General features: G+C 42.7%; 1 protein-coding gene, 1 long non-coding RNA gene and 1 pseudogene across 2 annotated transcripts in view; 2 read left to right on the forward strand and 1 right to left on the reverse strand.

Annotated features, from left to right (window-relative positions):
- Nucleotides 1-20,414, forward strand: part of PWP1 (PWP1 homolog, endonuclein) — a 165,278-nt gene that overhangs the window by 122,151 nt on the left and 22,713 nt on the right. The gene's annotated exons all lie outside the window — the stretch shown is intronic.
- Nucleotides 14,456-15,847, reverse strand: LOC141132626 (uncharacterized). The gene is made up of 2 exons (XR_012242934.1): nucleotides 15,317-15,847; nucleotides 14,456-15,166 (listed from the first exon to the last, which is right to left on the reverse strand). It is a non-coding gene; the product is annotated as an uncharacterized lncRNA (long non-coding RNA).
- LOC141135829 (U2 spliceosomal RNA) lies at nucleotides 20,256-20,340 on the forward strand (annotated as a pseudogene).

Here is a 20,414-nt window from a genome sequence, read left to right on the forward strand (position 1 = left end):
GGAGGGGGGGGTTGGGAGTGGGGGGAGGGGAGTGACGGGGAGGAGGAAGGGGAAAGGTGTAGGAGATCTGCTCCTGTTGGAGGAGATAGACAATATCAGGATCCCTCCTAATAAAGTGCAAGCGTGCTGGTGAATTTCAAAGGAAGTCCTTATATGTGATACACTGGTTGTCAGGTTCTTAGCATATATCTTGTGCAGTTTCTTGTGATGTTGTGATAATAACCCTTCAATTTTTATCCTTGCTCTGAAAGTGCAGCCACTCACCAGATCACTTCACCCCTGCGGGGGTATCAGGCAGTTACAGTTTTGCGCCACTGTACGGCGTTCGCTGGCGGGCTCAGGATCGTGGTATATCATATGTAAAGAGAGAGGGAGTTCCCAGAGCGTAAAATTGTTTTTTAAAGTTTTATTAAACAAATTAGAAAGGTACTCACAATTTTACAGTGAAAATCAAGCGAGGTAGTAAAAAAACGTCACAATGTCCTTCAGCGCTGGTACAGTAGATGATGTTTGGGAAGCACAGATTAGGCCACGCCCTACGCGTTTCGTCGTTAGGACGTCTACGGGAGCGTGACCTGTACTGTGTCTTCCCACCCTTATATAGTGTGCGGTGTCCCCTCGTTGAATTATCAATTGGCATCCATTTTGCCTGTGATTCCGCGGACCGGAAGTGCGTCCGCGGCCATTTTGTTTACATTTTGCAGACCGAAGTCCGACTTCCTGTAGAAATAACGGTGTTACTGAGAAGCAATTTGTGGCCATTTTGCCTGGGATTTTTGCAGACAGTGGACCATATCCACTGTCTCTATGTGTTTATCCTGCAAAGTCCGGCGGCCATTTTGCCTGTGTTTTTTGGACAAAGGAGACCATAGGAAGTTTTTCTTGTTACTGATGTCAGTTCCTACTTAGAATGCAAGTATATAGTGTTAGGTCTACCGCACACTGTAGAAGGTTTTTGTACAATAGTCAATTTGCTTCATATGACAATAAAATTCAAAGTATTTATGCTGAATTCAACCTTAAAATAAATAATTTAAAACCCATAAGAAATACATGAAAAACGGTATATGAGCTGCTGTAATATAAAAACCTTATATGAGCTGCTGCAATATAAAAACACATACATGTCATTACTAAAAATAAGAAAAATAAAATTTAAATATTAGATAAAAATGTTTAATGTTAAAATTCATGTATATTATATGTAGCAATTTTTTATGTATCTGGAGAGAGGGAGGACGTATTTTTATGGGGGCTTAGTGTTCCGGCCTCATATACAATGGCTTTTGGATTGTCCATATTTATACATTATATATCCTCATTTACTTACTATCTGAGAGTGTTACTTCTATAGTGCGCACGTGGGGGAGATATATTAGGTATCTTTTTTAACGTTTCTTTCTGGGTAACATTATGGACCTATGCCCAAAAGTTAGACTATAAAAATAATATTAGAATATTTCGAATATATATATATAATAAAATATGTATATATATTAAGAGAGAAAAATTGGAGACAAAAGGAGAATTCTGGGGTATTATTTCTGAATATTCCCCATATTGTGAGCCCATCCATTCATGATGTAAATGTGTATTAAAGGGAGGAATTTTATTATACTATTCATGCGTGTAGAATTTATACATATATATGTACTATTTGAGTAAGTGTGGAGGGTCCTCTAATTGAAAAGTGTACAGGACCTGTTGGGCACTTTTCTTGTTTGTACCCTGTTTTTGGTACAGATTCTACTCATTAATAGGGGAAGGGGTGGTTTGTTACCAACGTGTTTCTGAGGTCAAGTGTAGGTGCTATATGTCTCCCAAGTCGATATTACCACTAGTAATTGGTTAGGAAGCAATTGAGGTCAAGGTCTATATTCATACCCATAGGTTGTAGGGTGTCCAGTAGGAATATCCACTTGGTTTCGTTTTGTGAAACCTTGGTTTTTTTATTATCGCCTCTCCAGTGGCCCTTGATTTTGTCTATTGCGTAAAATGTCATCTGCGCCGGGTCTCTATTGTGATAATCTCTAAAATGCCTAGAGACGCTGTGCTTGTTGAACCCTTTCTTGATGTTTTTAATATGTTCTCTGACCCTGACATGTAGCTCTCTCGTTGTTCTTCCTACATACTGCTTCCGACATGGGCACTCTAACACATAGGTAACGTGAGTACTGTGGCAGGTGATGAGTTCTCGAATATTGAACTCTTTTTCGTTGACAGTTGATCTGAATTTTGTTGTTTTCTTGTTGGTTTTTTTACTGGTTCTACAAGGTAGACATTTGCCACATTTAAAAAACCCTTTTAAGCCTTTTCCTATTTTTATCTCCCTAGGTGGGTCTATTGCATTGTGTACCAATTTATTCCTCAGGGTTGGTGCTTTTTTGTAGATGAAAACAGGTTTCTTGGGTAGTATAGAATTGAGAACCCTATCAGATTGTAAAATGGGCCAGTGTTTTTTAATTATAGTTTCCGCATGTTTGTATTGTCTATTATACCCCGTTAGGAAGGCTACTTCCATTTTATCATTTTTTGTTCTTCTTTGTTGTGTTCCTGTTTCATCTAACATTTTATTTCTGTCCATTTTCCCAACTGTATGTTTCAGTGCCACCAGGTCCTTTCTTTTGTATCCCTTTTCCACAAATTTGTTTATTAAAGTGTCCGTTTGTTTCTCATAATCGTGTTTGCTGGAGCAATTCCTATATAATCGCATGAACTGACCCTTGGGTATATTTCCTAGCCATCGGGGGTGGTGACAGCTACTAGTTGGGATGTACCCATTTCTGTCCGTAGTTTTGAAATACGTTCTTGTTTTCAGCTGTCCATTGTCTTTGTATATTTGTAGATCCAGATAATCCACAGTTTCTTTATTCCAATTCCCTGAAAAGGTAAGTCCATAGGCATTGCCACTGATCTCGTCAAAGAAATTCTGTAGTTCCTCTGTCGTGCCCCCCCATATAATGACGATGTCGTCAATGTACCTCCAATATAATTTCAGATTTCTTCTTTCTGTACTGTAAATCTGTTCCTCCTCCCATTTATTGAGTAGTAGATTAGCTACACTGGGGGCATACTTAGCCCCCATGGCTACTCCTTTTATCTGGGAGTAGAAGTCGCCTTTGTGCCAAAAGTAGTTATGGCTCACGGCCAATTTTAACCCCTCCAATATATAATTAATTTGTGTTGCTTTTAAATCCGTTAGTGTGTGTAAAGCCCATTCCACACCACTCAGACCATCCTTCTGTACGATGTTGGTGTACAGGGAATTTATATCGACGGTTACTAGTATGTCGTTATCATTTATTTCAAAGTTGTTTAGTTCCCCAATTAGCTGTTTGCTGTCCCTCAGGAACGATTTACCTTTTTTAACTAGGGGTTGCAAGTAGCCATCCAGATATGCTCCCAACCGGGAGAACAATGAATCAATGCCACTGATTATCGGTCTGCCAGGGGGGTTCTTTTGGTCTTTGTGGATCTTGGGTACGTAATATATAATTGGAGTTTTTGCTGTTTCAGGGGTTAAATATTTGGCTTCCTTTTTTGTCAGGATCCCCAATTCTTCTCCTTTTTTAACATAGGTCTTCAGTTTTTTCTTATATTCTGTTCTTGGGTTACCCCTCAGTTTCTTGTATGTATTCGGTATCTCCAGCAACTTCTTCATTTCTGATTCATAGTCTTTTTTATTTAAAATAACCAGGCCCCCTCCTTTATCGGCCGGTCGAATGACTATGTTTTTCTTCCCCTCTATTTCTTTAATAGTGTTCCATATGTTTGTTTTTATCTTTTTCGGTTTTAGTTTCCTAAGATCTTGTTCGACCATTTTTTTTAAAGTCATCAGGCTTTTATTTTGTTGGACATTCGGGTTGAAGGTTGAATTATTTCTTAGTCCTGAATGTTGGAATAGAGGGGGGTCATCATCTGTTCGGACTTTACTGTTGTTATTTCCTTTCATTAAATAAAATTTTTTTATGTTAAGTTTTCTTACGAATTTTTGGAGGTCTATATATACTTCGAAGGGGTCGAGATTTTTATCAGGGGCATATTTTAGGCCTAGGTCCAACACCCTCAATTCTTCCTCATTAAAATTGGCTTCACTTAGGTTAAAAATTCCTGTACCTAATATTCTCTTCTTCTTTTTCTTCTTGATTCCTCCTCTCTTACCGCGTGCTCTTCTCCTCTTTCCCATCTCTGTGGTCTGTATATGTGGTCTGTTCTTTCTTCCCGTTGGGTTTCTTCTTGTATTCTGTTCCTCGGGCCCATGTATGTGTTCCTGGTGGTCCTCATGTTCCAGCTCAGGAACACATACATGGGTACTAGTGGTAATATCGACTTGGGAGACATATAGCACCTACACTTGACCTCAGAAACACGTTGGTAACAAACCACCCCTTCCCCTATTAATGAGTAGAATCTGTACCAAAAACAGGGTACAAACAAGAAAAGTGCCCAACAGGTCCTGTACACTTTTCAATTAGAGGACCCTCCACACTTACTCAAATAGTACATATATATGTATAAATTGTACACGCATGAATAGTATAATAAAATTCCTCCCTTTAATACACATTTACATCATGAATGGATGGGCTCACAATATGGGGAATATTCAGAAATAATACCCCAGAATTCTCCTTTTGTCTCCAATTTTTCTCTCTTAATATATATACATATTTTATTATATATATATATATTCGAAATATTCTAATATTATTTTTATAGTCTAACTTTTGGGCATAGGTCCATAATGTTACCCAGAAAGAAACGTTAAAAAAGATACCTAATATATCTCCCCCACGTGCGCACTATAGAAGTAACACTCTCAGATAGTAAGTAAATGAGGATATATAATGTATAAATATGGACAATCCAAAAGCCATTGTATATGAGGCCGGAACACTAAGCCCCCATAAAAATACGTCCTCCCTCTCTCCAGATACATAAAAAATTGCTACATATAATATACATGAATTTTAACATTAAACATTTTTATCTAATATTTAAATTTTATTTTTCTTATTTTTAGTAATGACATGTATGTGTTTTTATATTGCAGCAGCTCATATAAGGTTTTTATATTACAGCAGCTCATATACCGTTTTTCATGTATTTCTTATGGGTTTTAAATTATTTATTTTAAGGTTGAATTCAGCATAAATACTTTGAATTTTATTGTCATATGAAGCAAATTGACTATTGTACAAAAACCTTCTACAGTGTGCGGTAGACCTAACACTATATACTTGCATTCTAAGTAGGAACTGACATCAATAGCAAGAAAAACTTCCTATGGTCTCCTTTGTCCAAAAAACACAGGCAAAATGGCCGCCGGACTTTGCAGGATAAACACATAGAGACAGTGGATATGGTCCACTGTCTGCAAAAATCCCAGGCAAAATGGCCACAAATTGCTTCTCAGTAACACCGTTATTTCTACAGGAAGTCGGACTTCGGTCTGCAAAATGTAAACAAAATGGCCGCGGACGCACTTCCGGTCCGCGGAATCACAGGCAAAATGGATGCCAATTGATAATTCAACGAGGGGACACCGCACACTATATAAGGGTGGGAAGACACAGTACAGGTCACGCTCCCGTAGACGTCCTAACGACGAAACGCGTAGGGCGTGGCCTAATCTGTGCTTCCCAAACATCATCTACTGTACCAGCGCTGAAGGACATTGTGACGTTTTTTTACTACCTCGCTTGATTTTCACTGTAAAATTGTGAGTACCTTTCTAATTTGTTTAATAAAACTTTAAAAAACAATTTTACGCTATGGGAACTCCCTCTCTCTTTACATATGATATACCACGATCCTGAGCCCGCCAGCGAACACCGTACAGTGGCGCAAAACTGTAACTGCCTGATACCCCCGCAGGGGTGAAGTGATCTGGTGAGTGGCTGCACTTTCAGAGCAAGGATAAAAATTGAAGGGTTATTATCACAACATCACAAGAAACTGCACAAGATATATGCTAAGAACCTGACAACCAGTGTATCACATATAAGGACTTCCTTTGAAATTCACCAGCACGCTTGCACTTTATTAGGAGGGATCCTGATATTGTCTATCTCCTCCAACAGGAGCAGATCTCCTACACCTTTCCCCTTCCTCCTCCCCGTCACTCCCCTCCCCCCCCTCCCCCCCCCCTCCCCCCCCTCCCTTCCCTTTGCACTGTAGGTGTTTTGGAATACCTATCAGCATTACTATATATGGGATTTGATATCTAATCTTATATTTAAAGTTTATGTATCACTTATGATTGTACAATATTTATCAATATTTCAGTATATTACCAATCTGACACATGCACGGTACACCTGGCAATCTATATTTAATTTGCACCTAATGACCCACACGTAGATAGGGAATTGTTCAACTAAAAGGAACAGCGCCAAACCCCTCCACCATTTTCAATAAATTACACACAAGGTTGTCTCCTTGCTCAAACCCTGGTGGTTGCTCCATGTAGAGATCTTCCTTAATATCTCCATATCGGAAAGCAGTTTTAGAGTCTAGGTGTTTGACTTGCATGCCCTTCCCGGTTGCAATGCTAAGAAGCGCTCTGATGGTGGAGTGTTTTAGGACGGGAGCGAATGTTTCATCGTAATCTTCACCGAATTTCTGGGAGTAACCCTTGGCAACTAGTCTGGCTTTGTATTTGTGCATATTCCCTTCTGTGTCTGACTTTACTTTGAAAGTCCACTTACTTCCTATAGTTTTGCGATTAGGAGAGAGCTTTGTCAGTGTCCAGGTTTTATTTTTTTGAAGTGACTTTAGTTTTTCTTCTCCTGCTTTTCTCCATTTAATGGTTTCACGTTTTGGCAGTTTTTTTAAGTCTTCCCAGGATGTTGGTTCAAGTATGCTGTGTGTGGGGCGTGGTCTGGAGCTGCATGGCGTAGGGTGTGCGGACTGAGAGCTCTGTCTGAGACTACTCCTTTATACCCATTCTGGGGCAAATATCCTTCTCGTTCCACACCACCCAGCACCCACAATGTTCCTTACTCCTCCTGCCTTCATGTCGCCTCCGAAAAAGGACCTCTGAAGCCCTTGCTAAGGTGGACAAGTTCTGCCATGTGGATTGGTGACTCACAGGAGAAAGATGGCACCGTCTCCCTCCAGGAAGAGGAAGAACCACCCACGGGGGACACTGCCAGAGTGCTGGAAGCTATCTCCCTGTGCCAGACTACCCTCACCTCCAAAATAGAGGAAGTGAAGATCGACATATTTCTCATACGGCAGGACATCCACAAGCTGAGGGAGAGTGTGATGGAGACTGAGCGCAGAGTCAGCCGCATGGAGGACGAAATCCCGCCGCTGAGGTCACTACTGAGATGCTACAACACCAGCTCAATTCTGTCCTCAGCAAACAGGACGACATGGAGAATAGACTCCACTGCTGCAAACTCAGGTCTCGAAAATCTGCTCATTAAAACCTTTGGCAGAGAGGCCTTCTCCTCAACATTTGTCGTGGAGCGTGCTCATCACCTGGCTGCACACCCGCCACCAAACGGCGCTCCCCCACGCACTTTCATCGCTAAATTCCTAAACTACCGGGACAGGGATGCTATCCTGCGATTAACTAGGGAACGGGGAAACATCCCCCTTGATAATTGCTGTGTTCCCGGACTTCTCTGCCGAAGTACAGAAGAAGAGAGCATGGTTCGTTGAGGCCAAGCGACAACTCTGCATCCAGCACCTGTCCTATGCAATGTTATTCCCGGCGAGACTGTGTGTTGTCTGCGATGGCAAGGCCCAGTTTTTTGTGGACCCCGATGCAGTGCTGTCATGGTTGGAGCACCGCGACGCAGCTTGCCTGGCACCTGCCTAACCTTGCAGCAGAAGACCTCCCTCCTCCACGTGGCTGGGGCTCTCCTGCTCCAATTCTCCCTGCTCCAATTCTCCCTGCTCCATGCATGGACCGGCTAACTCTACAGGAACCACGAGTTGGGCTTTTCCCCGTCTTTGCCCCCACACACATGTGTTTTTGTATGCCTCTATCTGCCTAATCCTGGGGCTGTCCGGGCCTGCTTCTTTAAGACTTCCTCCTCCCTTCCCCCCATTCCCCCCTATTGCTCCTTCTAGAACTCAGACCTATCGTCTGAACCCCTGGAACTATTGGAACTACAACACCCAGCACTGTTGTGCACTTTTCAGTGGTTAGCCGCCCCCTGGACCCCAATGGTCTCACTTACACCCCTTTTCTTCCCCCCTTTTTTTTAAACTTCTCAGTGTCTGTTTCCCTGGCCAGCCCCTGCCCCCATGGCTGTGGAGGATGGACGTATGTTAATTTTGCCATGCTGGTCCAGTGCATGCAAGGTTTATGTGTTATATGTTAATTTTTGCTTTTATCTGAAATGCCTTATACTATTAAGTGACTGTGCTAACTGTCCAGGTCCTATCTATGATGGATTTGCAACCTTTGCTATGTGTTTCGCTTGTGGGATGTGAGTCCCTCTGGACTGCCAATATAATTCTGCTTTATATGCATGCATATTAACTCCTCTGTATGCCATGATGAGCTGTTTTGTACTTGTGATGCCTGTGCGCTTTGTGAAAGACCGCTCCCTGCTGTTCTGACTGCATACCCTCATGTTCACAATGGACTCCCTTAAACTAGTCATGTGGAACGTGCGAGGGCTGTGCGCTAAACCTAAATGTGGGGCTATACTCTCGCATCTGAAATCCCTCAAGGCGGTTGTCTCTGTCCCCAACTGGAGCAAAAAAATTCCTGCGGAGTTGCCATCCTAATCACCAAAACGGTACAGTTCCAACTACACTCCTTGCAGATGGACCCTCAGGGATGGTCTCAGTTCCTACATGCAACTATTGGTGGCCTCAAGGTTCTCTTACTGGCCTTCTATATCCCCCCGCCATTTCAATTTGGTGTCCTTCAGGACGGAGTGGCCTTCATGGCTCAACACCCCACGGTACCTGCCATATGGTTGGGGGATTTTAATATGACAACCCACTCTAGCCTTGATAGATATAGCTCCATCACCCCAGTGTCACCCCTACCCTCAACCACCAGGTTTGGGAGGTTCCTTTCAGAATTCGCTATGACTGACACCTGGAGACAAAAGCACCCTACAACTGTTGCTTTCTCCTGCTTCACCCCTTCATGCTCTGCCATGTCTCGCATAGACCTAATTCTAGCCAACCCTCCCCGCAGTCCGCATGTGAAGACTGAACCAGTTCTGGTTTTCCACCATGTTGGACCTGGAGAATATCCAACGGGAGTGGGCTCATTTCTTCTGCACCAATCAGGGCTCAGCGCCGGTTGGGACGGTATGGGAGTCCTTTAAAATACACGCCCGCTTGACCCTCTCCACGTGCATTAACAGACATAAAGCCTCCTCCAAGTTGGTGATGCAACAGGCCGAGGAGCGCCTTGGCTCTTGAGCAAGTGTTCATCAACGATCCGTCTGCAGTCTAGACTCACTGATCAACTCCACTTTGAAAAGGCCTGTGACAGACCTAGCCGGGAGAGAAACTTTTGGAGGGGACTGTATGCTAGCCTCTTGCCGATCGATCGGGGGCCCTTGCATTTGGAGGAACGGTGCTCTTTGTGAGCTGTATGCCTGGGGACCCTTGAGGTGGTATTACTGTGGATTCGGGTCCTGGTTCCCCAGGTTACACAGACTCTGGGGACACTGGATTTGCCATATTGGAATAGTGGCTGATTCATAATGCTGGGACAGATACTGTTAGGAGATGCTGATGTAAATTCCAGCACCTGTCTGTCTGTTATCTGCTAAAATGTGTATTGTAAATAAGTCTATAGTATGGGATCTAAGAGTCATTAGATCCCAATTGTTGTTTGTGTTAATTAACTCTGCTATTGTGTGAAGAAGAGTCTATGTTGATTGTGATAATGTTGATTGGATTTTCTGAACTACAAGACGGCCAGTCTGGCCTAAAAGTCATGTCTGAGTCATCTAGGCTGTCTAAAGGGATTAGTTAATTAGCTCATGTTAATTAGGTTAATTAGGTTACAGCTGTATTGTTAGAGTAATATGAGCAGGAGGTCTGCACCTCCACTTTTAGTGTATAAAAGCCTGTATTTTGCAATAAAGTGAGATTCCTGGTTGAACTTACATACAGCCTGCCTGGTGTTTGTTCTGAGCTATCACAACTGGGTTAGAACGGCACAGAGCTGTAGTTCTAATCCCGGAGCATTGGATGACCGAACCATCAAACGTTGCAATCTGATTCTATAGCAGCAGAGGAGTGTCGGGAGAGTGGAACCGAGCAAGAAAGGGGCTCGTTACAAGGCCAAACAGAGCATCTTCTTCACTAGGCAGCGTATATTCGAACATGGCGAACGTGCAGGCAAATTGCCTACATGGCCCACCTAAACAACAAGCCCCCGGTGGTGGTTGAGCTTCAGACGGCTTCCGGGGACAGGGTCACTGACTCTTCCCTGGTGGCTGCTGCGTTTAGGCGGTTCTAATCTGCTCTATATACTTCTGCCATTAGTCACTCCCAAGATAAACTAACCACATTCCTTCAAGATATCGATTTTCCCACTCTCACTCAGTCCGAGATTAAACAGCTTGAGGCAACGATTACCACAGACTGTATAGACAAAGCATTGGCACACCTCCCGCCCTCTAATGCGCCTGGTTCTGATGGCCTTCCCCTAGAGTTCTATACCCAGTTCAGGGAGGTTCTCGTCCCCAAACTGCAAGCACTGTATGCCCACATTTTCAAATCAGCTACACTCCCAACATCCATGCGTGTAACCATGGTCGTCCTGATACCCAAACCAGGGAAAGATCCCCTATTCCCAGAGTCATACCGCCCCATCTCCCTCCTACAGCTAGATGTCAAAATCCTTGCTAAAATTCTTGCCCTGCCGTTGAACAAAATAATACTTGGCCTAATACATTCAGACCAGACAGGGTTCATGCCCAACAAGAATACAGCATTCAGTCTCCACAGGCTCTTTATGAATCTTCAGTCCAATCATGACAATGTTGGATCCAGGGTAGTGGTCAGCCTGGATGCCGCCAAGGCGTTTGAATCCATGGAATGGAGTTACTTGTGGGAGTGTTTCCGTAGGTTTGGCTTCGGCCAAAAATGTATTAAATGGCTTCAACTCCTCTACCAGGCTCCCACTGCCCAGATCTAGGTCAACGGTTACGTCTCGGAATCCTTCCCCTTATCCCGTGGTACTCGGCAGGGAGGTCCTATATCCCCATTACTGTATGCCCTAGCATTTGAGCCCCTCGCCATTGCTATTAGGGCATGCCTGGACATCAAAGGTCTCCGCACGGGTCGCGTGACTGAGGTCCTCAGTCTCTATGACATGATGACATGTTACTATATTTGGAGGATGCTGGTCCTTCCCTCCAAGAGGCTCTGCAGCTCATAAAACAATTTGGGGCTTACTCCAAATTGCAAATTAATTGGACTAAATCTCAGATCCTCCCGCTGGACATGGCCATCCCCTCAGCATAACAGGCTGCACGTCCCCTGGTCAGAGCAAGTAGAATTAGGTACCTGGGAGTACAAGTCTCCCGAACCCCCGTGGATTACATATGATCAAATCTAGAACCCCTATATGATCTCTTAAAAAACAAAACCCAGACCTGGTCCTGACTCCCCCTTGGAGTAATGGGGCAAATCAACTTGGTGAAGATGATTCTTCTTCCCAAGCTGCTTTACCTATTCTGGCATGCCCCCCTCTACATCCCCACGCGTACTTTTAAATCTATGGAATCTCTTCTCAATACATTTGTATGGGGCTCGTCCTGCCACAAACTGTCATGGAGAACTCTGAAATGCCCTGTCCACCTGTGTGGTACTGCCCTACCAGATCTAGCTCTGTACTATACTGCTTCCCAACTTTTTCTACTACAATCAGATAGACAGGGATAGGTACTTCACCCTAGTCTGCTCCTCCAACTCTACTCAGGTTGCCTACCCCTTCCAAGTTTTATTTTGTGGCACTCGTGAACCATCTGATTCGGGTAACAGGAGTCATATGATAATCCACCACTGTAAAATTTGGCAAATGGCCATGACCATCACTAAGGCCCCTAAATTTCATACCTATACCCCACTCTGGGAAAACCCACACCTACCTGAATTGCAGACTGTCTCTGACTACAAATTATGGATTGCTCGGGGGGTTATATTCCTCTCACAAGTCATAGTTAATGGCACAATTACATCTTTTCAAGCCCTTAAAGATGGCTTTGATCTGCCCAATCACATGTTTTTTCGCTACCTCCAACTCCGACACGCCCTCAACTCCCAATTTCGCGATTCTGTCCCTAGCCTTGATTCTTTATACCTTGTGGACCCGGTCATGGGTCAGGATCCCAAGAAAAGAATTTCCACATTCTATAACCACCTCTTACCACCTGCAGCTACTGATCATGCATACCAACTGAAAACCAAATGGGAGTCGGATTTGGGGCTGTGAAAGATGAGGACTGGGATCAGGCACTAGCCTCCTGTAAAGTAGTATTCCCCAAATTGTCAGACCACCTCACCCACCTCTATATCCTTCACAGGTCCTATCTTACACTGATTGGCCTCTCTAAATTTTTAACCGGACCATAGCCCTGCCTACTCCAAATGCGGAGACCCCAGCGGAACCTTCTATCAACTATTATGGTCCTGCCCCTCCCTCCAAGACTATTGGTCACAGGTGGTCAAGTTCCTTCATGATCGCATGGGCTCCCCCCTGACTCTATACCCTCGTCAGTGTTTACTGGGCCTCCTTCATATCTCTGATGAAGAGAAATATCCCCGTTCCTAGCCAAAATGCAAATAGCCCAGTCCTGGATCAAAGTTTTGGCCCCTACTATCCAACAATGGATCAGAGCAGTAAATGCTGCTCACCCCTACAAGAAAGTATTATATTCACATAGAAGTTGCTCGACCAAATACAACAAAATATGGGACAAAGTGCTGGAGGACCCCTCTACCTGTAATGAGGCGGAGTAATTCCCTTACATAGAGCGGTGTTTGTTCCGTCATACATGCCTAACGTTCTTCTTACTTTTCCTAATGTCTGTATGCCCTCCCATATCGGAGCTCTCCTGCACTCATGTTACACTAATACGGGGCTGGCTATTGGTCCCCTATTGGGGTACACTCAGCCATGTTGTCCATGCACTCCAGTAGCCCATGGTATCTGAACCCCTTATCTGTCACATTTTATGTATCAATATGGTCATGTCAATTTTATATCCTTTGATATAGTGCCTGTTGCACTTTTCAACTGTCTGTACACTTTTTCAAATATGCTCAATAAACTTTATTTTGACTCTGCACAGGTTTGGTTTGGTCGACCCCCTTCTTCTGGTTCGTTGGGCATATTTACTTCACAGCTTTCAGGGATCTGTGTTTCTGGTGATGGGCTTTCATCAAAATAAACACTACGGCTTGCTGTCACTTTGTCAGTTTTTGGGTGTAGGATTCTGTAACCCTAAGGCCTCATGCACACGGGATGTTAAAATAACGTTTTGAAAGCGCCAGTATCTTTGCAGTGATTTTTTTAAACTTTTTTAGCTTTTTCAGCTTTTTTTCAACGTTTTTGCAATAGCGTTTTTCTGCGTTTTTTTTTTTCAATGGATCAAAAACGTTAAAACCCGTTGGTGAACGACGTTTTTGAGTGTTTTTGAGCGTTTATCAGCGTTAGAGCGTTTTTACAGCTGAAAAACGTCTCTCAGAACCCACTGGTCCTGGTTTTTTTTTACAGCTTAAAAACGCCTATGCCATTTGCAGCTCAAAAATGCCTAGGTGGGCATGAAGCCATAGACTAACATAAACAGGTCTTTTTAAGCTACAAAAAACGCTCAAAAAAGCGGCTGTAAAAACATCCGTGTGCATGAGGCCTTAGTTTGCTCACTGTAGCCTACCAAAATGCCCTCTATGGCTCTGTTCTCCAGCTTGGATCGCTTTTCACTTGGAATATAGGTATATGCTTTACATCCAAACACTCTGATGTGCCCTATGCTAGGGTTTGATCCATGCCACAATTCGAATGGAGTACTTTTAATGGCTCTTGAGGGTAGTCTGTTCTGTAGGTATGTTGCAATCATGACTGCTTCTCCCCAGTATTTGTGAGGTAGGTTGGTATCCGACACCATGCACCTGCCCATTTCTAGAAGAGTGTGATTTTTCCTTTCTGCTACACCGTTTTGTTCAGGAGTGTATGGTGCGTTTGTCTGGTGTATTATTCCTTCTCTCTTCTGATATGAGGCCACTTCTTTGCTTATGTTATATAAAATGTGAAAATGGAAGTGGAACTTTACATGAAGCATGTCATTGTGATTGATGAAAAAAATATGTAAATTAGGAAATAATTAACTATAATTTGTTTTAATGTCATGATACCCGGGGGGTAGTCCATGATGTTTGTAATCATAATGAATGAATAAATGATATAAATGATATATCATTTGAAATATAATCATGAAAAAGTATTAACATGATATTAGTAATAATAATAATAGGTTTATTGCACATACATGGACATAATTGATACGAAAAATACAGAAAAAATAGAAATCAAATTACAGAACATATATTACATATTAGATATACAGACAATTAATAATGTTGTTGTTAAAATAAATTCATAATTGAAGTGGAAATATCTGGGCACCATAAGTTGATAACCCAACGCGTTTCATGGCTTTATGCTGCCAATCATCAGGGGTAAGATGCATGTATGTACTGAGAAGTCAAAACAAATAAAGTAACTATTAATAAACACTTCTCGGCCTTTTGGCTTGCGATCAGACTGGGGAAACCTAGTGGTGGTCGAGAGAAGGCGAGTCCTTAGGATCCCCTTTGGGGTGACTAGGACAAAAACGGACGAAGTATGGCACGTCGTGCTCTACCAAAATCCTTCAGATTGGTCGTCGGACCAGAAAAGAGAAGAATATTTACCATGAAGAAAGTGATTGAAGATTGTTTGATGGAATCGTTGAGTTTAACGGTAAGCGATATTTATGCACTGCAAGACTTTCCGGCAACGGGAACTTATGATGTGTCTTTTCATTCGGAGGATGCTTGTTTACGTGCGTTTGAGGAATACAGAAGGCAAGTGCGGGACGAATCTCCAATTTGGGAAGGAATTGATATAGAAACCTTGTTTGAAGCAGAGAAGAGGGATATCGTGGTCCATTTCTATAACCCTTATCTGGAAAAGGAGGTGGTAAGGCTTTATTTGTTAAAATTCTGCACAATGGTTGATTCAGGCACTAAGTTAAATAATAGTTTTGGCATTTATAGAAGCAAAGTAAGATATAAGGTCAAATTCAGTCAGGATAATGATGGTGCTTATACTTACCCTCCCCCGTTTTTTACAGTGGCAGGGGAGAGGTGCTCTTGTTTTTTCTCAGGCCAGCCTCCCTTTTGTAGGACTTGTTATAAATATGGTCATGAAAAAGAGGACTGTAGTTCTAAAATATGTTGCAGGCAGTGTGGGGATGATACTCATGTGTCTAGAGATTGCAGGCAACCTAGGAAGTGTGACCTGTGTGATACTCCGGGTCACCTTGCTAGGGACTGTCCTGAGAGAGTGAAAGCTGGATGCAGGATTTTTTCGTTTGCCGACGCTGTGAGGGGAGGCTTCTCGGGCAGGTCACGTGGCCCTGAGATAGCACCTGAAGTGCAGGCAGCGGCTGACGCTTGGAAAGCACAGGCGGAAGCTAAGAAAGAGGCTCTTAAGCTTATCCTGGTGCATGGGGCTAAGGAGGACGGTGAACGAATGGAGGAGGAGGTGACAGTAGGAGAGGGGATTGTGTCAGCAGCGTGTGTTAGTGCGGTGTCCAGAAAGGAAGATGGCGCCGGGACGCCGAAAGGGGGCGTGGCTTCCGACGGCTCCGGCGTTGTGAATGTGATAGGAGAAGGAATAAGTGCGGGAAGGGAAGGAGGAGGAGGTGGGACGCAAGCTGATGACCAAAAGGAGGAGGCGGGGCATATGCAAATGACAGGCTTACAGGTCAACTTAGTGAGAGAGAAAGAATTAAAAAGAGAATTGGCTGCTAAAATGAAAGAGAAAGTGAGAATAGCAGGTAAAGTAATAGAAGAAACAAGGATGGAGGTTGTGGAAGGAGAAAGTATGCAGGATGAAATTAATCCGGTAACAGCAGGGATGGAAATATCTGACTGGAGTGCTGGGGTGGATATGGAGGAGAGTGGATCCTTGCCTCCTGGTCAAGGGGTGATTGGAAGTGAGTGCAAGAGAGCCAGGACGGAGGTTGCAGCTCTCTTGGGGGTCATCTCTTCCTCTGATGAGAGCGAGATTCCAGATTCGCCGATCGTTTTGGCAAGAAGAGGAAGGGCGGGTGAAAGTAAAGGTGGAGGGGTGGAAGAAATGGAGTAGATGTCGTTTTGTGTTTTTTCCCTTATAAATAAATGGCAGTGACTATAGCATCTCTAAATGTTAGGTCAATTTGCTCAGTGAGTAGGAGAGCGATCGTATTTGATTTTTTGGAGGGATTAAAGCATGACATAGTTTGCTTGCAAGAATGTGGCATAAAATACCCGCCAGGTCAGAAAGAATGGAAGGGAGAGGCGATATGGTCACCCGGATGTGGGAACCGGAATGCTGGTGTTGGTATTTTGATCAGAAATGATAAAATACGATTGTTGGAACATAAAATAATTTCCCCGGGTAGATGTGTAATGGGGGTTTTCCAGTTTATTGAGTTTCGTTTTAGAGTTTTCAACGTATATGCACCAGCGGTAAAACTTGATAGAGCCATTTTTTTTCAAAACATGCAAATGTATTTGGGTGGAAGGATCCCCACGATGATTGCTGGCGACTTCAACACTGTCAGAGAGGTATCTGATAGAGCGAGTGGAAGTGGAGGAAGTTTAGATAATACCAGTACCCTGCTCAATAATATGATTTGTGATTTTTGTTTGGTGGATGTGGGTAAGGAAATTGGTGCAATACAGGATAAATTTACTTTCTTTTCGGAAGCAGGAAAAGTTAAGTCAAGAATTGATCTTTTACTTTGCTCTAAGGATTTGAAATATGATGGGTTTTCTACTTTTGATGCCTTTTTTTCTGACCATAAGGGAATTCAAGCGGTTTTTCCCATGAAAGGTGGTGTTAAATTTGGAAGTGGTGTGTGGAAACTAAATAACATGCTGCTGGAAGAAGAAATAATAAAGGATGATTTTGTGTTGTTGTTCGCTCATTTGATTAAAAAGAAAGATGTTTTTTTTAATTTGTTGGAATGGTGGGATTGGACCAAATATAGATTTCGTATGTTTTTTAGAGCATGGGGAAGGAGGAAAGCGGTGGAAAAGAAAAGGTGCTATGAAAAATTAGGTTTAAGGCTGAGGACTTTGCACTTGTTTGAAGAATTGGGTGTTGATGTGGAAGAGGAGTTGAGGTTGGTTAAGGAGGAGAGGAGGGAATTAATAAAAGAAAAAGGAGGCAAAATTGTTTATTTAGCTAAAATAAAACATTTGGAGGAAAATGAAAGATGTACGCGCTACTTCTTTAAAAAGGCTTACGGGAAGAAAGATGTGTTGGATAGTGTTAAATTGGAGGATGGGAAGGTGGAAAGAGAAGATGTGGTGGGGGGGGTGGAAGCTTTCTTCAGGAGTCAATTTAAAGGCTATGAGGTGGAGGATGCAGAAAGAATGAAGAGCTATTGTGAGATCTTGGACCAGAGTTTGGGAAGAGAGGATCAGGAGTGGTTGGGAAGAGAGATCCAGGGAAATGAGATACAGGAGGCATTGGCAGAAATGGCCAAGAATAAGACTCCAGGTAATGATGGCTTGACAGTAGAGTTCTATAGGACCTTTTGGGGGATCCTTGGACCTGACGTTGTTTCTGTCATACAAGAAATCTTTAGGGTCAATAAGATATCGGATACCATGGGAGAAGGAGTGATTACCCTTATATACAAGAAAGGTGACAAAGCGGACATGAGAAACTGGAGACCAATCACACTCTTAAACGTGGATTACAAGGTGGTGGCTAAAGTGGTGGCCAATAGGCTGAGGTGTGTATTGGGGAAAGTTATTGGGTCATGGCAGTCCTGTTCAATACCGGGGAGAAGGATTTCGGACAATGTTATCTTATTAAGAGATATGATTGTTTACGCCAATAAAAACCTGAGGCCTTTGGTGGTGGAGTCACTTGACTTGGAGAAGGCCTTTGATAGGGTGTCTCATACCTTTATGTTTCAAGTGATGGCCAGATTGGGGATACCGGAAAGGCTGTTGAGAATAATTAAGGGCTTTTATGTTGGTATTAGAAGTCGAGTTTTGGTCAACGGTATGTTGAGTAAGCCATTTGAAATAAGATCTGGGGTGAGGCAGGGTTGCCCCTTATCACCCCTGGCTTTCATTTGCGTTATTGAGCCTTTGTTAAAAAGTATACAGAGGGATAAGGTATGCAAAGGGTTTTGTATTCCAGGAGGGGATGGTAGGGTGGTCAAATCCATGGCGTATATGGACGATGTTGTAGTGGTGTCATCTTCGCAACGGGAGGTTGACAGAATATGTCTAATAACAGATATTTATTGTATGGAGTCTAAAATGAACGTCAATTGGGAAAAGAGTGGTCTGTGCAATCTGGGAATGGAAGTGCCGATCAAAAGTGATAAGTTGAAAGTGACATCAAAAATTAAGATTTTGGGTATGATTTTTGAGAAAACAATAAAAGGAAGAGAAAACTACGAAGTGATGCATGAGAAAATTAAGAAGAAAGTGGAAATGTGGTCAATGCGGGAATTATCCTTGAAGGGTAAAGTGTTGATCATAAAAGCGGTGATTTTGCCTTTGATTTTGTATACTGCCGTGGTTTTCCCAATGAATAAGATCTGGACTATAAGAATAAATAAAATTTTGTTTAGTTTTCTGTGGGGATCTAGGATGGAGCGCATTTCACGTGAGACAGTTAAAAGGGCATGTGGTCTGGGGGGCTTAGGCTTCCCAGATCTGGTGAAATTTGTGGACATGCACTACTGGTTGGTGGCGCTAAGAACTATGTCGCAGGAAGGAAGAACCGCGGATATGATGGGATATATGGGTGGTTGGCTATTCAGAAGGTGGAAGTGGAAGATAGTTGATCTTAAGAAACCGGTATCTTTCTTTATATCAGTGCACTATAAGAGGTTGGAGGAAATTAGGACAAAATATGGCTTGGAGGTGTTGGGACTGGATGGGAATAATAAAGATAAAGTGAGGAACGAAATGTATAAAGAAACCATTGTGAGCAATATAAGAGGTTTAAGATCTTTTGAAGCGAAGAAGGTTTGGTGTGCTTTGGAGGTGGAGGGAGTGTCAAATAGACAGAGAGATGTGACGTGGTTGGCATTACATGATGGTTTGTTAACTATGAAGTTCTTGAAGGGTCGCGATATTATCCGTTCTGGAAGGTGTCCTAGGGTCGGGTGTGGAGGGACGGAGGATGTCGAACATGTTTTTTGGGAGTGTGACTATGCAATGGAGGTGAGGAGGTGTTTGGTGGTATGGGTGGACAAAGTATGTAAAAGCAAATTATCTTACGCTAGTTTGTTAACTGGTGTTGGTTTGGGGAAAGTGGAGGGTGTTTGTTTAGGTTGGATTTTTTGCTTTGTGTTTAAAGAAGTGATTTGGGATATGAGGAACCAATTAGTGGTAAGAAAAGAAGAACTGGAAGTTAAAGATTGTGTTAAAACGATCCTGACAAAATTGCATACGATTTTTCTGTTTTACGTGAAGAAGTTAGGGGAAGACCCTAGTCGAAGGGTATGGAGTAGAAATTTATGGAGTACCTTTGTGAAAGTTGGTGTGGGGTGAGGTCTGTAAGGATAGAGTAGGTGTGTAAGTAGTTGGACAAATGAGACTGAAAGGAGGATTGATGGTGTGTGTATGATGTAGGGAAATTGGGTATATAGGTATAAATGAACGTAAATCGGTGAATTTGAGTTTTGGGAGGTGGTTTGTCTTTACCCTTAGAATATGATTTCCAAGGTAAGAAGGTAAGAATTTAGGTAGTTGGTTTTCTTAATTTATGTTTGTATTGTTGAGAAATAGGTGATGTGTGTTGTTTGTTTTAGTTCGTTAATAAGTGTAGGGCTTTTAGTTAAGGCAGTTAGGTTATGATGTATGTTGTTTTGTTTTATGGTTTGGTATGTAAGTACTATGATGATGATGAGATCGTACAGTTGGTTAATACCACGACTATATGGTTGTATGTACTAAGAAATCTTGATCTGAATAGTAAAAAAGAAAAAAAAAAAAAAAAAGGAAAAAAAAAAAAAAAAAAACTATTAATAAACACTTCTCGGCCTTTTGGCTAAGATCAAGTGTAGTATCTGTTCTTATCAGTTTCCAGAGGAGGCGATGTTGTACCGACCAATAGTGGGAAGGGCACATGCAAATCCGATGGTGTAATTGGACCTGGACAGACGGTTGAGGGAAAGTCATCACCTGTT

The sequence above is a fragment of the Aquarana catesbeiana genome, linkage group LG03 (genome assembly GCF_042186555.1).
Source record: "Aquarana catesbeiana isolate 2022-GZ linkage group LG03, ASM4218655v1, whole genome shotgun sequence".
NCBI classification, from domain to species: domain Eukaryota; kingdom Metazoa; phylum Chordata; class Amphibia; order Anura; family Ranidae; genus Aquarana; species Aquarana catesbeiana.